The sequence below is a fragment of the Balaenoptera borealis genome, assembly GCF_965194805.1.
Source record: "Balaenoptera borealis genome assembly, chromosome: 6".
In the NCBI taxonomy this organism is placed as follows: domain Eukaryota; kingdom Metazoa; phylum Chordata; class Mammalia; order Artiodactyla; family Balaenopteridae; genus Balaenoptera; species Balaenoptera borealis.
Genome location: NC_138863.1, coordinates 134,292,504 through 134,302,480, shown reverse-complemented (window position 1 = coordinate 134,302,480; position 9,977 = coordinate 134,292,504). Strand labels below are relative to the sequence as shown.

The following is a 9,977-nucleotide window of genomic DNA, read 5'->3' as shown; positions in this document are numbered from 1 at the left end:
TTTTTACACTGATTCCATAAGGTGGTGCCAATTAGTTTTTTTTTTTAATTATACATATTAGGGAACATTTTAGTTCTTCATTTTCTGGTATTTCTGCTTTTTCAAAACTTTTGGGTATTTGCCAAAACTTCACATTTCACCCTCTTTAGAAAATGTTTCAGAAGCACTTAATTTTATTTTTTTAATTTTACTGAAGTATAGTTGATTTACAGTGTTGTGTTAGTTTCTGCTGTACAGCAAAGTGATTCAGTTATACATATATATATTCTTTTTCATATTCTTTTCCATTATGGTTTATCACAGGACATTGAATATATCTCCCTGTGCTATACAGTAGGACCTTGTTGGTTATCCATCCTATAGATAATAGTTTGCATCTGCCAATTCACCCCTCCCCCACCTTGGCAACAACCAGTCTGTTCACTATGTCTGTGAGTCTGTTTCTGTTTTGTAGATAAGTTCATTTGTGTCATATTTTAGATTCCACATATAAGTGATATTATATGGTATTTGTCTTTCTCTTTCTGACTTACTTCACTTAGTATGAGAATCTCTGGGTCCATCCATGTTGCTGCAAATGGCATTATTTCATTCTTTTTTATGACTAATATTCCATTGTATATATGTACCGCATCTCCTTTATCCATTCCTCTGTCGATGGACATTTAGGTGGCTTCCATGTCTTGCTTATTGTGAATAGTGCTGTTGTGAATATAGGGGAGATGCACTTAATTCTGTATTGAATTCTTCTATCTGGGCAAATCGTATAGCTGAGCTCACAGCCCTTAGACATCTGTGCTTCCAACCAGATACACTCATCACATCCTCCCAGATATTTGGAAAGTTCTGCCCCTCGCCACACCGGCGACATCTGGCCTCCACATCAGCCACTCCTCCACCCAGGTGCAGAGCCCTCCCTCTTGATTCCCACCTTCTGGAGCTATTACCAGAGTCAGAGATACTGTGCGTCCACTTGACTCATAAACATGAAGAACCAGCTCCTGCCAACTGAGCCTTTAGAAGCCATCACACCGGGATGTGTACGAATAAGTTCTCGTTTCCCCTTTGCAACAGTCCTGGGGGACGGGATGCACACGAGGTGTGCGTCTGGAAACGGCGGCTGAGAGCTTAGGTCACGTGGCTCTGCTGAGAACCTGGTGCGGCTCAGACTGGAAACCAGGCTTGAGCCACTTACCAGTCGGGTGTTTCCACTGGTAAGTAAGGGATCGCTAAGCGTGGTTTCAACTGTGTATGCGGACAAACAGCCCTCCGACCTTCGCAAGGCATCTCTCACAATGCTGGGCCCGGCGGCAGGTTGGTGGTGCTTCTTTAGGGCCCTGATGCGCCTTGCCGGGTCTGTGTTTGATGTATATGCTTAGAGAGGCGAGAGACCAAGCACAGCCACTGGAGAAGGCAGGAGATGAAGACCCTGCGGGGCAAAGCCCTCAACTCATTGACTCTAGAATAACAGTCACCGGGAGGTCAGTTCCGCTCACTTGCTTTCTGCAGGTCACCGTGGTCCTCTTGGTCTGTTTATGTTCCAGCCATGTGGGGAAGTAAAGTTTCCAGAGAGAAAAAAATTGAAATGTGGATGATGTATACATTTTAAAATTACTTTTCTCTGTAACAATAAAATGTCATCAGTATGATGGCAGTGTTTGGAGCTCCTCGCCGCAAGCTTTAGCGTGGGCGCAAAGGCTTCCGGAGTGCGAGAGGCTGAGCGCCCTCTGGGGGGCGGGGGCCAGAAACGGAGGGGACAGCGTGGGGCGACCGGAGCTCGCAGACTGACTTGGGAGAAGAGGGTAACGCCTCTGTGAGGGCTCTCGGGGCAGCTGGGGCGCGAGGGCGTGGCCTCGGGCCCCGGCGTCCCTGCGAAGGGTCAGTGAAAAGCAGGCCTCGTGACCGTGTGTGACAACATGACGGCAGTTCTCATCACAGCCTGGCCTGCACGACAGCATCGCTTGGAGAGCTTCGAAACCAACAGCTGCATCACTGCTGTGCTTAAACGGGACAACCACCAAGGACCTTCTCTACAGCCCGGGGACTCTGCTCAATATCCTGCAATGACCTAAACGGGAAAAGGATCTGAAAAAGATGAGATACATGTATATGTATAACTGAACCACTTTGCTGTACTCCTGAAACTGACACAGCACTGTTAATCAACTCTACTCCAATATAAAAAACCAAACCAAACCAAACCAAAAAAACAGCCGAGTCAGACTTCCTGGGGTAGGACCCAGGCAGTAGTCATCCTCAGAGCTCTCCGGAGGATCCGATGTGCAGCCAGGATTGAGACCCACTGGCCTCCAGGATAAAGTCCAAATTCCTCACCGGGGGCTGCAAGCCCTTGCCTCCCTGGGTTCCGCCTCTAGCTTTCTTCTGCCCTGGCCCAGGCTCTCCCCGTGGGGTGGCGGGGGAGCTGGCCTGGGTGGCCGTCTGGTCCTCTTCTCATCAACCACACGGCTTCCTTAGTGTCTCTGAGCTTCCATTTTCCCCGTACGACCGGCTCCAGGGCTCACCTCCCCTGGGGCTGTGAGGATTACATTAGGAAACGCGAAAAGTGTACCTGGCATTAAACAAGAGTTCAAAACTCCGAGCTCCCCTTAACTCACAGGGCAGGACCGAGGCAGCAGTAATTTAAAATTTTTTTTTCATTTTGAAATAACTTTAGACCTAAGGAAAAGTTGCAAAACCAGGACGGAGAGCTCGCATATATAGTACTCCGCTTCCCCTGACGTTAACCTCTACTGTGGCACAACCACCGAAAACCGGAAATGAAAACTGGCTCAGCGCTGTCGACTCAGGTGCTTTCACTGTTCAGGAGCCACGTGGCGTTTCGCCTCAAGTCTCCTTACTTCCTTCCCACCTGTGGCGGCCCCTCAGGTCCCTGAGCCAAGCAGCTCCCAGCCAGCCCGGTACCAGGGCCCCGCCTCACAACAGCCCCTCTTTTCTTGAAGAAGTTTGAAGACGTCTGTGTCTTACCGCCAAGGAGCTGAATCAGATCTCAGGCCTCAGCCAAAACATGGACCGGGGGTCTGGTGACACATTCTCCAACAGTGGTGTCTTCAACAAATGTTTCTTTTCAGATACTCTGTTTGCGGGAAGTTTGTTAAAGCCCTTGTGAAAAGAGGGGAAGCGATGCAAAGGAAAGAGCTAGAAGCATATACAGAAGATCAACAGACAATACTTACACTCCCCAAGTCCCCGTGCATGCACACACACGTGCCCGTCCCAGGTCCAGCTCAATGTCTCGCCAGCTAGAGGCCCACAAAAGGTGGGCCCTTTTTTATGCACTTCCTCTCCCTGACGGTAGAGTAGACCTGAACCTGAGGACAGGCTACTCTTCAGGTCCCCACTCTGGAGCTCGACCGGCCACCCCTGGGGCACCAGTGGCCCTGCAGCTACCCCTCCCACCCCAGCCTTCCAGAAGCTCTCCCCTCTGCATCAGGCTGATGCGTCTGAATTGCAAGCCTACACAGGATGCCCAGGGCCTATCCTGTAATTACTATCCAGCGAACTACCCTGGACCTTTCCCTGGATTCCACGTCTAGAGGACTTACCAAGACTAATCTCCTCTTGCCTCGCAGTGCCGTTTAACCTCCAGCACCGCCAGAAGTCCGGCTGGATTAGCCGAGACGGGTACAGCAGAGACAGGAAGGTGGTTACTACCAGCCTCGGCTGTTCACATCATGACCTGCAGGAAGGAGGGCCGCCAGTGAGCAGTCATGGAAAGAAACATCGTTCTTCCTCTTTCTGTCTTTCCCACCAGTTGAAGAATCCCTCGGACAAGAGCTGTGGGCGAGAGTGCAGAGCCTCTGCACCCACCCGGGCCAGTGGAGCCGCATGTCGAGTCTTTACCGGGGAGGGCGCTGACATGACGGGGGCAGTTTTGGGGGAGAGATGAGACTGAAGTTTCAAAACAGACAACGAGACTCAACCAAAATGATACTGTCCCAGTAACGGATACTGACTGACAAATTATAGATTTGGACTGTGCGTCCTTAAGGGAGCCTGTCAGTAAGCAGGAAATCAGTAAGAGTGCAGCTGGTAGCCGTCACTGGAAAAATAAAGTCATTCCATTTACCCCTCAATGAGCTGATATCACTCAGTCAGACTGACCCCACTATAGTCACCACCAAAAGTCCCAGCTTCTGACGTCAAAAAGATACCAAGGAGTGACAGTCGGCGGAAAACTAGGATCTCGGAAGTGAGAGGGGGCTGTGTGGTGCAGCCGAGGCAAGGGACCCAGGGTCTAATTTAGTCTCCGCGGGTCGGTATTATAATAGACAGCACTCACATTAAAGTTAGTAAAAACATGTTGTATTTGTGGCAATAGGGAAGCTGGTATTCAAGAAAAGACAAAAAAATATTTTATATTAGAAGGTTTAAGTACTCCATTAAATTGGAGATAAATTTAAAATGATATGATTCCATGACATGTTAAAAATATATCTTTTAGGGGCCTGCCTTTAAAGTGGCCTCTGTGCTATCGCCCACTCCCAGGGTCAAGCAGAGTGGTCTAACATATGCCCAAAGCGCCTGGATTTTTGGTCTCAAGTACAGTTCCCCAAAAGGAAGCAAGGAGCCTTGGAAAGTGTCTGATCCTATGTCTTAGGGCAAGGATAATTAAGATGGGCCTGGAGCACCAGTGTGGTGCCAGAAAGAAAGTATGCTTTCAAAATGATCCAGGGCAATTTTAAAGCATAAAGGAGCCAGTTGAAAGGGGCTCCCACGGAGCAGCTTGTGACAATTTGGGGACTAGAAAGAAAGCAGTAGTTCTCTGCAGAGCCATATCAGGCATGCTAGAAAGACAAAAGAAAAGAAAAAAAAGGCATGTACAAGTTTATAATGATGTTTACAGTATGTTGGCAAAGCCAGACTGTGTGTATACTATATACTATATTCAAGTTTTGGTCAACATCAAAATTTCATCATTACAAATCAAACGGCTAAAATATTCATTGCACCCCTGGTAGGGGATTGTAGAATCTTATCAGCTCTACTCAGGCAATGAAGAATTATGGAAGATTTTACTATTACAAAAAAAGACACAGGCCTGGGAAGTCCAATTATCTCCATAGTGACTCAGCCTAATAAATACCGACTCATGACGAATCATCCTGGAAATCATTCTGGACCCAGGTCCTGGGCAAGAATATCCCATCAAGAGTTAAGCCTCCAGCACCTCAGTGTGAAGTGGCCCGAGAGGATGGCTCTGTGCCCCTGGGTTAGGAAAGTACATTTGTGGTGTCTGGATGAATAAAAGAATCTGCCTGGGTTGATATTTGGGTGCTGGGTAGGCTATCTGTAATAATTAGTTTTATTCTACTGTTTTATATGTATTTCATTTAAAATGTTTAAAACAGGTAAGAGAATCTGCTAGATTTATGTCTATTTTATTAGATTTATAAGAGTTGCTTAACGGTTTAGTAAGATTTTGCTTATTAGATTTGACTCGGGAATAAGACTACTTGGGTGGCTATTGGTGTATTTAAGAGAGTCGGCTAAATCAAATTTGAAAGTATAGTTTGAGATGCCCAAGGGAGTTTGATCAATTAAGTACAGAAGTGTGGGGTAAAATTAAGGAAGATTTAATTTGTAAAGCCCATGGTTAACTGAAGGCTAACCAAAGAATAGGGAGAAACAAAATCTTATTTTCATACAAAGATCACTGAATTTATTAAGATAACAATATTTGTAAACTGACGTTTTAGGCTTTTAGGCTTAAGAGATATGAGATATTTAAACTTGATACTTTAATCAACTGAATAGTAATTAAAACATAAGTGGGCTTCCCTGGTGCTCAGTGGTTAAGAATCCGCGTGCTGCCAATGCAGGGGACACGGGTTCGAGCCCTGGTCCGGGAAGATCCCACATGCTGCGGAGCAACTAAGCCCGTGCGCCACAACTACTGAGCCTGCGCTCTAGAGCCCGCGAGCCACAACTACTGAGCCCGCGTGCCACAACTACTGAGCCTGCGCCCCTAGAGCCCGTGCTCCACAACAAGAGAAGTCACCACAATGAGAAGCTCGCGTACCGCAACCAAGCATAGCCCGTGGTCGCCACAACTAGAGAAAGCCTGCGCACAGCAACAAAGACCCAACGCAGCCAAAAGTAAATAAATAAAATAAATAAATTTATAAAACATAAGTAACTCTTTAAGTATTCCTTTCATGCCCAAAAGCCCCCTCAGAAAAATTTTCAGGAAAAAATAGAAAATCTGAAAAGCCCTATAACAAGTAAGGAGATTGAATCAGTAATCAAAAATCTCCCAACAGAGAGAAGCCCTGAAGCCTACAGCTTCACTGGTGAAGTCTACCAAATATTTAAAGAACTAACACCAATCCTTCTCAAGCTTTTCCAAAACACTGAAGAGGCAGGAATGCCTCCTGATTCATTCTAGAAGCCAGCATCACCCTGATACCAAAGTCAGATAAAGACACTAAAAGAAAAGAAAACTTCAGGCCAATATCCCTTATGAACATTGATGCAAACGTTCTCAACAAAATAGGAATTCAGCAGCATATTAAAGAGATCATACATCATGACCAAGTGGGATTCATTCCTGCAAAGCAAGGATGGTTCAACATATGAAAATCAATCAATATAATATACCACATTAACAGAATGAAGTACAAAAACCACATGATCATCTCAACTGATGCAGCAAAAGCATTTGAGGGACTTCCCTGGTGGCACAGTGGTTAAAACTGCGTGCTCCCACTGCAGGGAGCCCGGGTTCGATCCCTGGTCAGGGAACTAGATCCCACAAGCATGCTGCCCCTGAGAGTTTGCATGCCACAACTAAGGAGCCCGCTTGCCGCAACTAAGACCCGGCGCAACCAAATAAATAAAAATAAATATTAAAAAATAAAAGTATTTTAAAAAAGCATTTGAAAAGTTCAACACCTTTTCATGAATAAACACTCAACAAACTAGGAATAGACGGAAACTGCCGCAACATAATAAAAGCCATATTTGAAAAATCCACAGCAATGGTGAAAGACTGATTCTTCACTAAGATCGGGAACATGACACGGATGCTTACTTCCACCACTTCTATTCAACATAGTACTAGACGTTCCAGCCAGAGCAGTTAGGCAAGGAAAAGAAATAAAAGGCATCCAAATTGGAAAGGAAGAAGCAAAATTATCTCTGTTCATAGATGATATGAAATTATTTTTAAAAAACCCTAAAGATTGCACGAAAACCTGTTAGAGCTGATAAATGAATTCAGCAGGATACAAAGTCAACATACAAAAGTCAGTTGCTATATACTAACAATAAGCAATCTGAAAAGGAAATTATGAAAACAATTCCATTCACAACAGCAACAAAAAGGAAAAATACTTAGGAATGACCTTAACCAAAGAGGTGAAAGACTTGTACACTGAAAACTACAAAACATTGCTGAAAGAAATTAAAGAAAACATAAATAATGGAAATATATCCCATGTTCGTAAATTGTGGACTTAATATTATTAAGATGGCAATACTACCCAAAGTGATCTAAAGATTCAATATAATCCCTGTCATTTCTTTTTTGTAGAAATAGCAAAACCCACCCTAAAATTCATATAAAATCTCAAGGGATCCTGAATAGCCAAAATAATCTTGAAAAAGAAGAACAAAGCTGAAGGATTCATACTTCCTGATTTCAAAACTTACTACAAAGCTACAGTATCAAAACACTGTGATTACCGGCATAAAGACATACATATATAACTGAATCACTTTGCTGTACGCCTGAAACTAACACAACATTGTAAATCAACTGTGCTCCAATAAAAATTACAAAAAAAAAAAAAAAAGGCATACATATAGACCAATGGAACAGAATAGAGTCCAGAAATAAACTCTGGCATATATGATCAAATGATTGTTTTTTTTGACCAAATGATTTTTGACAAAGGTGCCAAGACCATTCAATGAGGAAAAGACAGTCTTTCAGCAAGTGCTGGTGGGAAAACTGCATATCCACATGCAAAAGAATGAATTTGGACCCTTACCTAACACCATGTTTACAAATTAACTCAAAATGGATCGAAGACCTAAATGTAAGACCTAAAATTATACAACTCTTAGAAGAAAACATAGGGCAAAAACCTCACAACACTGGATTTGGCAATAATTTTTTAGATATGACACCAAAGACATGGGCAACAAAAGAAAAACAATTTGGACTTCATGAAAATTTAAAATTTTGTGCATCAAAAGACAATATCCTCAGAGTAAAAAGGCACCCCAAGAATGGGTGAAAATATTTGCATCATATATCTGATAAGGTATTAATATCTAGAGTATACTGAGAACTCCTAAAACTCAACCACACACAAAAAAACCCAACCCAATTCAAAAATGGACAAAGGTTTTGAATAGACACTTCTCCAAAGAAGATATACAAATGTCCAATAAGCACATGAAAAGGTGCTCAGAATCGCTAATCAATAGGGAAATGCATATCAAAACTACAAAATACCACTACACACACATTAGAATGGCTACTATAAAAAAAAACAGAAAATAAATGTTGGTAAAGATGTGAAGAAATTGGAACCTTGAGCACTGTTGGTGAGAATATAAAATGGTACAGCCCCTGTGTAATACAGGATGCCAGATCCTCAAAAAATTTTAAAATGAAATTAACACATTATGCAACAAGTCTACTTCTGGTTATATACACAAAAGAATTGAAAGCAGGGTCTTGAAGAGATATTTGCACACTCATGTTCATAGCAGCATGATCATAGTAGCAGAAATGTGGAAGCAACCCAAGTGCCCATCAACAGGTGAATGGATAAGCCAGATCCCCCATATTCATGCAATGGAATATTATTCAGCCTTAAAAAGGAAGGCAATTCTGACACATGCTACAACATGGATGAACCTTGAGGACATTATGCTAAGTGAAATAATCCAATCACCAAAAGATAAATACTGTATGACTCCACTCACATGAGATACTTAGTGGTCAAAATTATAGAGACAATGTAGAATGGTGGTTGCCAGAGAGTAGAGGGAGGGGGAATGGGAGTTACTGTCTGATGGATGTAGAACTTCAGCTTTATAAGATGAGTTATGGAGAGGGACAGTGGTGATGGTTGCACAATGTATTTAATACCACTGAACCATACGCTTTAAAATAATCAAGATGGTAAATATTATGTGTACTTTACCACAATGAAAAAAACAAAACAAAACCATCATCAGATGCCCTGTAATCCATCATTCCCCAGGTTCTTATCCCTATATTTATTTCCTGTTTATCCCCTAATCTAGTCCCAATCACCCATCCCTTGCAGGCGTCCCAAACTTCGCTGTGACTTTACAATGTTTGGTCCATCGCCAGCAAATTGCCCACACCTTCACCTGTACGTCAGGGGTCCACAGACCTTTTCTGCAAGGGGCCGGAGAGTAAATGTTTTAGGTTCTCTGGGCAGACTGTCTCTGTCCTCGGGGAAAGCAGCCACAGACAGCGCGAAAAGGAAAGGCCTAGGAGCAGGCAGGACTGACCCCTGACCCTCTCCCAGAGCAGCTGGAAAAGTGAGCTGACAGGTGTGACGCTGCTCCGTGGAGTGTACAGTGCGGATCACCTGGGAGGAGCCGGGGGCAGAGGCCATGGTCATAAAAATCCAGCTCAGAGCCCCCGCCAGCAGAGAGTGCTTCCCGACGGGAAAGGACGGGACCCGGCGGTAGGACGGGGCCTGGGCTCCGACGGGGGCTCCGCCAATGGCTGCCTCCTGACCCACGCGGAGACGCTGGTCCTTCCACAGCGAGACGGAGCGATCCAGGCCACCGGTGTGGAAGGAAGCTCAGCCCCGCCCCCGAGCGTCCCACCCCTTCGTCTCCGCCCCCGGGGCCCCGCCCCCAAAGCCGGGCAGGCGTGCCTTGCGCCCCGGCCCCGTCCCCAAGGGTCCCGCCCTTTTGTCTCCCTCCCGGGGCCCCGCCCCCAGAGCCGGCCGGCGTGCTTTGCG

The 9,977-nt window shown here is 44.8% G+C and overlaps 1 long non-coding RNA gene across 3 annotated transcripts; it reads right to left on the bottom strand.

Moving 5' to 3' along the window:
* Positions 1–423: 423 nt before the first annotated feature.
* On the bottom strand, positions 424–9,896 carry LOC309630573. Of its 3 annotated transcripts, XR_014245759.1 has the most exons (5): positions 9,597–9,896; positions 3,564–3,697; positions 2,986–3,120; positions 2,335–2,533; positions 424–2,085 (listed from the first exon to the last, which is right to left on the bottom strand). It is a non-coding gene; the product is annotated as an uncharacterized lncRNA (long non-coding RNA). The 3 variants fall into 3 exon arrangements; XR_014245760.1 differs by having other exon boundaries at positions 424–2,533; positions 9,597–9,894; XR_014245761.1 differs by lacking the exon at positions 9,597–9,896 and adding an exon at positions 9,396–9,584 and having other exon boundaries at positions 424–2,533.
* Between the last annotated feature and the right edge of the window lie 81 nt (positions 9,897–9,977).